The sequence below is a fragment of the Thermobia domestica genome, chromosome 4 (genome assembly GCF_964235325.1).
Source record: "Thermobia domestica chromosome 4, izTheDome1.hap1.1, whole genome shotgun sequence".
In the NCBI taxonomy this organism is placed as follows: domain Eukaryota; kingdom Metazoa; phylum Arthropoda; class Insecta; order Zygentoma; family Lepismatidae; genus Thermobia; species Thermobia domestica.
In genome coordinates, this window is record NC_137457.1 from 97477673 (window position 1) to 97492319 (window position 14647).

The window sequence follows — 14647 nt, forward strand, 5'->3', positions numbered from 1 at the left end:
TGTTATATATATATGGATTGAATTAGAATGTTGTTATATAGATTGAATATAGCAAATGGTTTTATGAAAGTTCTCTTTCTATATACATAATAACTTGCAATGGTTGCCCTTCTTCCATAGCTGAATTCTTATTTGCTTGAAACATAATTATATCACCCTTTTTAATGTTTACAGGTAAATTTTCAATCAAAGTATCACCTAAATATATCTCTAGAAAGTATTTATCCAAATTTAATTCCATGTGCATTCTTTTCCCATTATATAGAAATTTGTAACCATTAGAGAGATTAAATATTCTAAAGATTGGTTCCTTAACATTTTTAACTCTCAATCGACATATTAGGTGTATAGTTTCTTTCTGCATAATCAATTTAGTAGTATCCATCCTAATCTTTTGAAAATCATCTTTCTTTATATATGTGTCTTGTAATGTTTTTAATACATCTTCAAATTTGTTTCTATCACCTTCCAATTGACTATTAACATTACTATTTATTGAATCTAGCTGTTGTAAAGTTACTACATCTTGTTGGTCAATTGCATCACTTACATTAACAAGTCTTTTGTTTTTGAAATCAACCCATGTTATATTTGATGTAAAAACTTCACTTACATGATTGAGGTTTGTAGTCCTGGTTTTAGTATTACCAAATATATCCATATTTATTATATAACAATTCAAATTATTTAACAGCAAGTAAAACAGTTATACGAGCTCCACCAAAATCAATCAAATCACCATTTTCATCTTTAATTGAAACTTTCAAATTATTAAATTTATTGTGATGAATTGGGAAAAATATCTTTTCATTAGGTTCATATATAATTGGTTCTCTAAACTCTGCATTTGTTCTAAATGTTGCAATTAAGTCTGTTTCGTTGTGTGTTGTATCATTGTGTTTTAAAATCATACCTTCTGCTAAATCACAATGAATATTTATAGTATCAAATGGATGAAACCTTGGTGGTTTATCTCCAATATGTTCTATGTTATTAGCCAAGTTTTTATCACTAAAACCTAATAAAGTGTTAATGGTATCTAAGGTTATATCACAAACCTCACTAAATATTTTAACTCTATTTCTTTTCCTGTCTTCTATAATTTCAAAAATATCTTTGAATTCATCAGTGTAGAATGGAAGGTTTGATTTAATATATTCTTCTAATTCTTTTAAACTATATTGACCAGGTTGAACTATGGCTTGTCTTGTAACTTCAGGTTCTTCAGTGCAAAACGTTAATTTATTGTTCTTTTCTGTAATGTTTGGTGTTAAGTATGTTGTATAAAATCCTGCAACAGCTACTTCTAAATCGTTTTCAAATGGGTAGTGCAAAGACATGTTTAATACAGATGAATAACCATTTAAATTAAATACTTTCATTTATTATATAATAAATAATTAAAATGGATAATTGGGATATTAAAGTAAGGTTAACAGAAGAAACTGCGAAGAGTAAGAGGAATGGAGAATTGTTACCTGATGATATAAGATGTTTAATAGTTGGACCTAGTGGATGTGGTAAAACAACGTTAATGATTGATAATTTTTTGTTAGCACCTAAATGGTTAAAATATGCAAATGTTTATATATATTCTAAAAGTTTAAATCAACCTAAATACCAACACTTAATACAACTTTTTCGAGATATAGAACGTAATATTAAAGACACAATAGCAATAATAAAAGGAAACAATGAAGAGATTATTCCATTAGATGAATGTGAGGACTATTCTGTGGTAGTATTTGATGATTTCATATTAGAAGAACAAAATCACGTTAGAGAATATTTTACTCGAAGGCGTCATAAGGGTTTGAACTGTTTCTATCTTGGACAAACATATTCTAAAGTGCCAAAACAATTAATTAGGGACAACTTAAACTTTCTTTTTATATTTAGACAGGACAATGTAAATTTAAAACATATATATGATGAATTTGTTGCATCTGATATGTCGTTTGAAAAATTACAATCATTATGTAGCAAGTGTTGGAGTGAAGAACATGGTTTCTTAACAATAGATATGACTAGGAAGGTGAATAATGGTAAATATAGAAATAAAATTAAAGAATTTCTAAAAGTGTAAACAAAACGTATATGAATGCAGGTGAACGTATATATTATGTTATGTTATGTTATGTTATGTTATGTTATGTTATGTTTTTATTTTTTTCTTTATTTAATAAATGGATGTTAATAAAGCTAAAAAGTATATTAAGTTAAAAGAAGAACTTATTAAAAGATTTAAGGAAATTAAACAAAGTAATCGAAGTAAGTATGAAAAATTTAAAGAACAAGATCAGCCTGTTATTGATGCAATTAAAGATTTAGGGCAAGATATATCAAAAGTAGCAGAAGAAAATAAAAATTTAATTCAAGAGTTAGTTCCAGTTGTACATAAAAGTGCTAGAGTGGATTCAAGCTTATTAGAAACACCGCCTATGTATGGTAGTTCTATAAATGAAAGTGATACGCCTATAACAGAAGAAATAAAACACATGAAAAAACAAATTAAATATGAAGTAGAAGGAATAGAATCTTTAGCAACAACTCATTTTGGTAATATTGCCTCAAGATATTATGCAACTAGAGATGATAAAAGCTTTGGAATACAACCATATGATGAAGATGGGAAAATTATACATATGATAGGAAATGCGGAAGTTAAAATTCATGGTGATGATTTAGTTATTAATAATCGACATTATACAGGAACAGAAGGTTTATGGGAATTATTGACAAAACATAATACAACAAATTATAATGATGATGATCTAGAAAAATATAAACAAATAGTAATTGATTCTAGTGTTGCATTTCATAATAATGATCCGAATACAAGAAAACAAAAGTCTAGTAAAGGTAAAAAATATAAAGAAATTATCAAACCTATTTGGGACGAATATATAAAACCAACAACACCTTCAAAAAAGACACCAAAATCTGGAGAAGGAATAAAGGTATATAACGAATTATCAAAAGAATACATATGGATGGATGATGTAAGAAAACTGATTGATCGCTTGATTGTTATTGATGGGGAAGAAAAATCTGGAAATGATAACTTTTATAATGAGAAAGTAGGTATTATGGATATGATTAATTCTAAACTTGCACAATTTATACCTAATGATCCAAAAGTTATAGGTTATTTGATAAAGATATTGAATACGCTGCCACCAAAATTTTGGAATAGTGAAAAGTATGGAAAAGGATTAGTAAATGATTTGATTAATAAACTTCCATTTGAGTTGCATATTCCAGGATTTAGATTTTCCGGGCCTGGGACTAAGTTAGAAGAAAGATTAGAAAGAGGTGATGAAGGTATTAACAAATTAGATGAGGCTTGTAAAGAACATGATATATACTATAGGGATAATAAAGATACAGAATCAAGACATATTGCAGATAAGGAATTAGAAAATAAAGCTTGGGAAAGAGTTTTTGCTAAAGATGCTAATTTAATAACTGAAAAACTACCTGCTCTTGGAACTGCTTTAGTGATGAATACAAAAGTAAGATTTGGTTTAGGTTAATAAGTAAGATTTGGTTTAGGATTATAAGTACTTTTAGATTTAGGTTTATATGTACTTTTTATGGAAAATTTTTCATAAAAAGCTTTTAATTATATAATAAATATGCAGTTAAAAGGTTTTACATTTATGATTCCTAATCAGGAACTTAAACAATTAAATATAGATCACATTTTAACTAACAAACAACTTAAAAAAAAGGAAGCAAAACTAAGTAAAGGACAATGTATGTCTCTATCTCTTTCTATACCACAACTTAAGAAAATAAACAAAGAAATGAAGGCAATTAATTTAACACTACAAGGTACATTTCGAAATAGAATATCTTCAAACATTTATCCACTGTTCGAATTAAACATCCAAACGAGAGAGCGATGTTTACGTATTAACAAAATAAATGTAGAAGGAGAAAATAGTTTCTAGACAGAAAAATTATGTTACTTATCACGCTCGAAGAAAACTTATCATTGACAGAAGAATACCGAATGAATAAGCTAATAATTTAATTAAGGATAATAAAACTCAATTACAATTTAACACTCCAAAGTACATTTAGAAATAGAATATCTTCCAACTTTTTTTCACTCTGCGAACTAAACATCCGAACGAGAGAGCGATGCTTATGTATTATCACAATAAAAGTAGAAGGAGAAAATTTTGTTCTAGACAGAAGTGTTATGTTACTTATCTCGCTCGAAGATATCGTATCATTGACTGAAGGCTATCGCATGAATATGCCAATAATTTAAATGAGTATAATAAAATTAAACTTCGATATAATACTGATAAGTAAATTTCGAAACAGAATATCTTCCAACATTTATTCACTGTTCGAATTGAACTCCCGATGGAGAGAGCGATGTTTATGTATGAGGGGAAAATGTATTCTAATAGAAATGTTATATTACTTATCTCGCTCAAACAAATATTAATATTGAAAGAACAGTACCGCAAAAACAGGTCAATAAATTAAATAAGGATAATAAAACTAAATTTTAATTTAACACTTTAAAGTACACTTAGAAATATAATATGTTGTAACATTTATTCACTGCTCGAGTAAAACTTCCGAATGGGAGAGCGATGCTTATGTATTAACACAAGAAATGTAGAAGGAGAAAATATATTCTAGACAGAAATGTTATGTTACTTATCTCGCTCAATGAAACCTTAGCATTCAGAAAAGAGTACTGCATATATACCCTAATATATAAAATTAGGATAAAAAAACTAAACTTTAATTTAACTCTGCGAAGTACATTTCAAAAAAGAATATCTTCCAGTATTTATACACTGTTCGAATTAAATTTCCAAAGAAGAGAGCAATGCTTATGTATTATCACAATAAATGTAGAAGGAGAAAATATATTCTAAAAGAAATGTTATATTACTTATCTCGCTCAAAGAAATGTTAGCATTGAAAGAAAAGTACTGCATAAACAGGCTAATAATTTAAATAAGGTTAAAAAAAACAAATTTAATTTAACACTTCAATGTACATTTCGAAATAGAATGTCTTCAAACATTTATCCACTGTTCGAATTAAACATCCAAACGAGAGAGCGATGTTTACGTATTAACACAATAAATGTAGAAGGAGAAAATATTTTCTAGACAGAAACATTTTGTTACTTATCTCGCTCAAAGAAATGTTAGGATTGAAAATAGACTACCGCATAAATCGGCCAATAATTTAAATAAAGATAATAAAACAAAACTTTAATTTAACACTCCAAAGTGCATTTCGAAATAGAATATCTTCCAACATTTATTCACTGTTCGAATTAAACTTCCGAACGAGAGAGCGATGCTTGTGTTATAAAACAATAAATGTAAAAGGAGAAAATATATTCTAGACAGAAATCTTATTTTACTTATCTCGCTCGAAGAAATGGTATCATTGACTGAAGACTACCGCATGAATATGCCGATAATTTACTTCGATAAAATACTGATAAATACATTTCGAAACAGAATATCTTTAAACATTTGTCCACTGTTCGAATTAAACATCCAAACAAGAGAGCGATGTTTACGTATTAACACAATAAATGTAGAAGGAGAAAATATTTTCTAGACAGAAATGTTACTTACCTCGCTCAATGAAACGTTTGCATTCAAAGAAGAGTACCGCATAAATACGCCAATAAATTAAATAAGGATAATAAAACTCAACTTTAATTTAACACTGCAAAGTACATTTAGAAATAGAATATTTTCCAACATTTATTCACTTTTCGAATTAAACTTAAGAACGAGAGAGCGATGCTTATGTATCGTGACTAGGAATGTAGAGGGAGAAACATTCTCAGGCAGGGATGTTATGTTATTTCTCTAACTCAAGAAATGTTACCAATTTAAAGAAGTAAACCGCATAAATAGTCCAATAATTTAAATAAGGAAACAAAAAAATACACTTTAATTTAAGTCTCAAAAGTACATTTCGAAATAGAATATCTTACAAGATTTATTCACTGTTCGACTTAAACATCTGTACGAGAGAGCGATGCTTAGGTACTAACACAATAAATATTGAAGGATAAAATGTATTCTAGACAGAAATGTTGTGCTACTTATCTCGCTCAAAGAAATGTTAGCATTGAAAGAACACTACCGCATAAATAGGCCAATATGAGGATAGTAAAATTAAACTTATATATAATACTGATAAGTACATTTCGAAACAGAATATCTTCCAACATTTATTCATTGTTCGATTTGAACTCCCGAACGAGAGATCGATGCTTACGTATTAACAAAATAAATGTAGAAGGAGAAAATGTATTCTAGACAGAAATGTTATGTTACTTATCTCGCTCAAATTATTGTTAGCATTCAAAGAAGAGTACCGCATAAATACGCCAATAAATTAAATAAGAATAATAAAACTCAACTTTAATTTAACACTGCAAAGTACATTTACAAATAGAATATCATCCAACATTTATTCACTATTCGAATTAAACTACCGAACGAGAGAGCGATGCTTATATATTATCACAATAAATGTAGAAGGAGAAAATATATTCTACCTGAAATGAGTAGTAGAAAATGGATCGATCAGGGCCATATGAGTACAACATAGGACAACTCGCAAGCCCCTGGGAAATTGAGCACCGTACACCGTGAGCCCACGGTCTTTTACGACCTCCATTTTAGGGGTGAATTTATTCCCTTTTACGAGCACTTTTTAAGGGGTGATCTCGTTCCCTTTTATGAGCATGTTTTCCAACCCGTACGAACATCACACAGCAGAGCAGGTAACACATCTGACTCGTTTTCTTTTATGAGCACTTTTTCTACATAGCAGACAATGAACATAGCAAAGGGGTACAAACACATAACATAACAGGGGTGTACTCGTTCTCTTTTATGAGCATATTTTTCAAACCCTATTTTAACATAGGCAATAACACATAAGATTACGAACACATAGAAGAGAAGATAACACTATGTAACACACAGCAGAACAGATAACACATAAGAATACCTAACATAACAAGGGTGTACTCGTTCTCTTTTATGAGCATTTTTTTCCAACCCCTACGAGCACATAGCAGAGGTGTATTCGTTTTCAACCCCTTAGCATAAGAGTATGTAACACATAGCAGAGCAGATAATAAACACAACAACCTCCATTTTAGGGGGTGTATTCATTCCCTTTTATGAGCATATTTTCCAACCGCTATTTCAACATGACAGAGACTACGAAACATGGCGGACATAGCACAGGGGGTGTATTCGTTTTCTCCACCCCTAATTGAACATAGCAGAAATTACACTGAGACTATGAACACACAGCAGACCAGAGAATACATAAAATTCATTCCTTTTTATGAGTACATTTTAAGGGGTGTACTCGTTCTCTTTTATAATTACTTTTGCAACCCCTATTTTACCATAGCAGAAATTACATAACATTTTTTTTCAACCCCTATTTTAAGACAATGAATACCTATGTAACATAGCGATTCGATACACTCTTTGAACCGATTTGGATGAAACTCGGCATATGGGGGTTTTCTACAATGCTGAGTACGAATATCATACTTATTTTTACCTAGGTCTTATAGTTTATGTGGGATACGCCCTTTGTATGACACTTAAAACCTAATAAGTCAAAAACGAAGCAACGTATTGAAGCGCTGTTTCCACATTTGGTAATTGGTCATCAACCACTGCAAGTTGCAAAAATAATAACCATCGAGGTCAAAGGTCACAATACTTAAAACCCAATAACTCGAAAACGAAGCTACGTATTGAGGCGGTGTTTCCACATTTACCAATAGATCATCAGGTACTACAAGTTCCAAAATTAGTGGTCATCGAGGTCAAAGGTCAAAATACTTAAAACCCAATCACTCGTAAACGAAGCAACGTATTGAGGTGGTGTTTCCACATTTAGCAATAGGTCATCAGGTACTACATGTCCCAAAATTAGTGGTCATCGAGGTCAAAGGTCAAAATACTTAAAACCTAATAACTCGTAAACGGAACCACATATTGAGATGTTGTTTCCATATTTAGTAATTGGTTACCAACTACTACAAGTTCCAAAATAATGATCATCAAGGTCAAATGTCACAATACTTAAAACCTAATAACTCGAAAATGGATCCACATATTGAGGTGCTGTTTCCATATTTAGTAATTGATCATCAGGTACTACAAGTTCCAAAATAGTGTCCATCGAGGTCAAAGGTCAAAATACTTAAAACCTAATAACTCGAAAACGGAGCCACATATTGAGATGGTGTTTCCACATTTAGTAATTGGTCATCAGGTGCTACAAGTTCCAAAATAATGACCATCGAGGTCAAAGGTCAAGATCCTTAAAACCTAATAACTCGAAAACGGAGACACATATTGAGGTGCTGTTTCCACATTTGGTAATTGGTCATCAACTACTACAAGTTCCAAAAATAATGACCATCGAAGTCAAAGGTCAACATACTTAAAACCTAATAACTCGAAAACTTAGACACATATTGAGGAGCTGTTTCCAAATCTAGTAGTAGGTCATCAACTACTACAAGTTCCAAAAATAATGGTCATTGAGGTCAAAGGTCAAAATACTTAAAACCTAATAACTCGGAAACGGAACCACATATTGAAATGATGTTTCCATATTTAGTAATTGGTTAGCAACGACTACAAGTTCCAAAATAGTGAACATCGAGGTTAAAGGTCAAAATACTTAAAACCTAATAACTTAAAAACTGAGCCAAATATTGAGGTGCTGTTTCCAAATCTAGTAATTGGTCATCAACTACTACAAGTTTCAAAAATAATGGTCATTGAGGTCAAAGGTCAATCTCGTAGATGAAACCACATATTGAGATAAAGTTTCCTCGTTTAGTAAATTTGTGTAATTTATTCAATTTTGTACAAAGCAGTAAAAAAGTGAAGAATGAATAAATTTGAGTGGCTTACTTACTTTTGTATTAATGAGAAAGAAATCAAAGGAACACAATTTTAACTAGAGCAGAATTTCTGTACCTTTTTGGGCTATTCAAAGCAACAATTAACAAGAAAGAAAGCAAAGATATACCATATTATCTAGCTGAGAATTATATGTCATCTTGTATTATTTAAGCAAAAGAAGGGCTAAATTTGAGAAAGCGAACATGAACCGTTTTACTCAAATTTGGATGGAGTATTTATCTTTCTATGAAGCAGAAAAAATGAAGAAGATCCGTTTCAACTAGTTCAATATTTCTGTACAATTTTTCACTACCCAAATAATAGAGGGAACAAATTTCAGTGTTCCATTTTATTTTAGTACCAATCAGAAGAAAAGCAAAGATATGCCATTTTAACTATTTAAACAAACGAAAGGATACATTTGAATGACCTATTCAATTTTGTACCAACGTGAAATGCCATTTTGTACTAATCAAATAAAAAAACCGAAGAAGGATCATTTTAACTAACTCAGACTTTTATACCATTTTGTACTACTCCAATAAACGAAGGAATACCAACCAGAAAAAAAAGAAGTGAAGATTAGGTGGATTATTTTCTTTTGTACCAACTAGGAAAGAGAAGAAGAGCTACTTTAAAAAGCTAAGAATTTATGTAACTTTTGAACTACTGAAATGTTCTATTTTTGTATTAATCAGAAAAGAGTGAAAAAAGACCATTTTAACAAGCTCAGAATTTATATACATTTTGTACTAATCAAATATACGAAAGAATAAATTTATGTGACCTATTCAATTTTGTATTCAGATTTTCCGGCTACTTTTTGTAACGAAGGAACAAATTTGAAGGAGACTCATTTTAACTAATCCTGCTTCGAGTAGATCAATGTGGCATTATTGTGACTTTCATTTTCGAATACATACGGATTAAACCACTATGGTAAAAAATACTACTCTCTTCTTATGCGAGTTAATAGGACCAACAATTAGAAACCCACTAGTAGGGCGTCGATTCAGTAAAACCCGTTATGCTTTAGAAAACAAATTCTTTCTTCTACGGTCTTCAGCATGCATTTTAAACCAAGAGCAGCAAGATTAATATTCGATACTTGGAAATTGACCCAATAAGCATCTGTTAACTTTATCCATATCCGTAAAATATTCTTTGGTGTGTAAAATTGGATCCACTCATCAGTATAGTAGTTAAAGATAATTGCTTCCAATCTCGTAATACCCTGTAAAGTCTTGTCTGAACAATGAACAAAATCAATTAGATAGTTGTAAATTTTAATGGAAGAATTACCTGTATTCTATCTAAGACAATCTACACCCACGGAATCATCGTTGTTACAAATAGTGTTAATATTCTTGTCCTTCCATTCAAAAAGTATAATACCTGCAAAATCTTGTGTAATATTATGTTTGTAGATGTTCTGAAATTTTTCTATTTGCACATCTGCTAATTCCATCCTAGTACTTCTTACTTATATCTCCCAAATACTTTTGTACAATTTGTGGTACACCTCTTCAGCATTTAATTTAGCCTTAAATCTGAGAAATTGGATCGTATAAATGTGTTCGGAACATTGTCACAGAATGGTGATGTAATTGTTATCGGGTGAGTTTTTTCTTTACCTAATAAGTCTCTCAGAGATCATTATTGTTGGTAGACTAGAATGTACACTACAATACACCTTTAAAACTCTTGTGCAATGTAACCTATATAAAAAGTTTTAATGTTCTTGTAAAACCTACTCTTATTCGAAAAATAAACTGCACTATTACAGATTATTATTATTATTTTATAAGCACAGTGCAATACCGCTATTAATTGGAAATTCTTACACAATGTATCGTTCTTGTAATCGGGGTATAATGTAATACCACCTAAATTCTCTTAAGTCTTCTCCAAATAAGCATAAGGAGAAAGTAGTATTTTTTTGCCATAATGGATTATTCTGTATGTATAGCTTTATTGTGAGAAAAACCATTTGTTATTCTTTTTCACCAAGTTTCCAAATACTGTGAGGTCCAACAGATAGGTATCAGGAGATACCGTAAGGAGGCCAGTTTTACAGTGAGGCTAAGAAGCTTCTTTGTTGTATAAAAGGTGGTCATAAGAGTATGTTTTTAAAGTTATACTCCAATATGGATTTTGTTTTCCAAAGCATAACAGGTTTACTGCAAACGATAAATCGATGCCCTACTAGTGGGTTTCTAATTGTTGGCTAGAATACGAGTTTAAAATAATGCTTGGTCCTCTTAAGTCTGCTCTAATCCATATGTATTCGAAAATAAAATTCGCAATTCGTTTCTTTCGTTTTACGTTAATGCCATACTGTTGATCTACTCGCAGCAGGATTAGTTAAAATGAACACTCAAATTTGTTTCTTCGTTACAAAAGGCACATAAATTCTAAGCTAGTTAAAAATGGTCTATCTTTGCTTTTCCTTCGTTTATTTGTAGAGCACAAAAGGTAGAACAGAAATTTATTCGTTTTTTAATAAGACGGCAAATCTGAATAGGTTTCTTTATTTGCGTCAACAAATTTTCTGCTTAGTACAAAACTCAATGGGTCACACAGATTTATACCTTTGTATATTTGAGTACTACAAAATTAAATAAAATGACCCTTCTCCGTTTTTTCTGATTAGTATAAAAAGTAGATCATCCAATTTTATTCCTTCGTTTATTTTAGTAGTACAAAATGTACATAAATACTGAGCTATTTAAATTTTACCTTCTTCGCTTTTTTTTGTGCAAATTTTATTCATTCTTCAATTTTTTCTGCTTAGTACAAAACTTAATAGGTCACCAAAATTTATTCCTCCTTCGGTTTCTTCTTTTGTCGTTGGTACAAAAGTATGTATGCCACTCAAATTTGCTCCATTTTTTGTTGGTACATAAGAAAATAGTCCATCTAAATTTTATTCCTTCTTCACTTCTTTTTCTTATTTTGCTTGTTACAAAACTAAATACTCTACTCCTTCGTTTATTGGAGTAGTACAAAACGTATATAAATTCTGAGCTAGTTAAATTGGTCATTTTTCGCTTTCTCATTCGTTTATTTGAGCAGTACAAAATGGTATAAAATACTCAGCTAGCTAAAATGGTTCTTCTTTGTTTGGTACAAAAAGTAGAACAACCAAATTTATTCTTTCGTTCGTTGGGCTAGTACAAAGGTATATAAATTCTGAGTTAGCTAAATTGGACCTTCTTCGCTTTTTCCGGTGAGTACAATTTTGTTCTTTCGTTTATTTGAGTAGTACAAAATGGTATAAAATGATCCTTTGGTTGCTACAAAAATAGCTCACTCATATTTATGCCTTTGTTTATTAGATTAGTTTAAAATGATATAAAATTCGCAGCTAGTTAAAATGGTCCTTTTTTTGCTTTTTCTGGTTAGTATAAATTTATTTCTTTGTTTGTTGAAATAATACAAAATGGTATAAAATGATCCTGCTTCGGTTTCTTCAAATTAAATAGCTCACTCAAATGCATTACTTCGTTTAATTGATTTTGTGTTGACACAAATTATAAGACCTTTGTTTATTTGAATACTCCAAAACGGTACATTTTTTTGTTTTTCTCGGTGATATAAAACTAAATACTCCATTGTTTATTTGAGTAGTAAAATTCTGAGCCAGTTAAAATGCAATTTCTCATAGGTACAAAATTGAATAGGTCACTTAAATTTATTCTTTCGTATATTTGATTAGTACAAAATGTATATAAATTCTGAGCTTGTTAAAATGGTCTTTTTTCACACTTTTCTGATTAATACAAAAATAGAACATTTCAGTAGTTCAAAAGTTACATAAATTCTGAGCTAGTTGAAGTAGCTCTTTTCTAGTTGGTACAAACGAAAATAATCCACCTAATCTTCACTTCTTTTTTTTCTGATTGGTATTCCTTCGTTTATTGGAGTAGTACGAAATGGTATAAAAGTCTGAGTGAGTTAATATGATCCTTCTTCGGTTTTTTTTATTTGATTAGTACAAAATGGCATTTCTCGTTGGTACAAAATTGAATAGGTCATTCAAATGTATCCTTTCGTTTGTTTAAATAGTTAAAATGGCATATCTTTGCTTTTCTTCTGATTTTTACAAAAATAAAATAGAACACTGAAATTTGTTCCCTCTATTATTTGAATAACACAAAAAGGTATAAGATGACCCTTCATTGATTTTCTTGTAATTAGTACAAAAATAAAATTTCGTTTATTTGGGTAGTCCAAAATTATATAGAAATATTGAACCTTCTTCATTTTTTCTGGTTCATAAAAATATAAATACTCCATCCAAATTTGAGTAAAATGGTCCATGTTCGCTTTCTCAAATTTAGCCCTTCGTTTTGCTTAAATAATACAAGATGACATATAATTCTCAGCTAGTTAATATGGCATATCTTTGCTTTCTTTCTTGTTAATTCTTGCTTTGAATAGCCCAATAAGGTACAGAAATTCTGCTCTAGTTAAAATTGTGTTCCTTTGATTTATTTCTCATTATTACAAAAGTAAATAAGCCACTCAAATTTATTCATTCTTCACTTTTTCTGCTTTGTACAAAATTGAATAAATTACACAAATTTACTAAATGAGGAAACGTTATCTCAATATGTGGTTTCATTTACGAGATTGACCTTTGACCTCAATGACCATTAATTTTGAAACTTGTAGTAGTTGATGACCAATTACTAGATTTGGAAACAGCACCTCAATATTTGGCTCGTTTTTAAGTTATTAGGTTTTAAGTATTTTGACCTTTAACCTCGATGTTCACTATTTTGGAACTTGTAGTCGTTGCTAACCAATTACTAAATATGGAAACACCATCTCAATATGTGGTTCCGTTTCCGAGTTATTAGGTTTTAAGTATTTTGACCTTTGACCTCAATGACCATTATTTTTATAACTTGTAGTAGTTGATGACCTATTACTAGATTTGGAAACAGCACCTCAATATTTGGCTCCGTTTTCGAGTTATATTAGGTTTTAAGTATTTTGACCTTTGACCTCGATGGCCACTATTTTGGAACTTGTAGTACCTGATGATCAATTACTAAATATGGAAACAGCACCTCAATATGTGGATCCATTTTCGAATTATTAGGTTTTAAGTATTGTGACCTTTGACCTTGATGATCATTATTTTGGAACTTGTAGTAGTTGGTAACCAATTACTAAATATGGAAACAACATCTCAATATGTGGTTCCGTTTTCGAGTTATTAGGTTTTAAGTATTTTGACCTTTGACCTCGATGACCACTAATTTTGGGACATGTAGTACCTGATGACCTATTGCTAAATGTGGAAACACCACCTCAATACGTTGCTTCGTTTTCGAGTGATTGGGTTTTAAGTATGTTGACCTTTGACGTCGATGATCATTATTTTGGAACTTGTAGCAGTTGATGACCAATTACTAAATATGGAAACACCACTTTGATATTTGGCGCCGGTTACGAGTGATTGGGTTTTAATTATTTTTACCTTTGACCTCGATGACCACTAATTTTGGAACTTGTAGTACCTGATGATCAATTACTAAATATGGAAACAGCACCTCAATATGTGGATCCATTTTAGAATTATTAGGTTTTAAGTATTGTGACCTTCGACCTTGATGATCATTATTTTGGAACTTGTAGTAGTTGGTAACCAATTACTAAATATGGAAACAACATCTCAA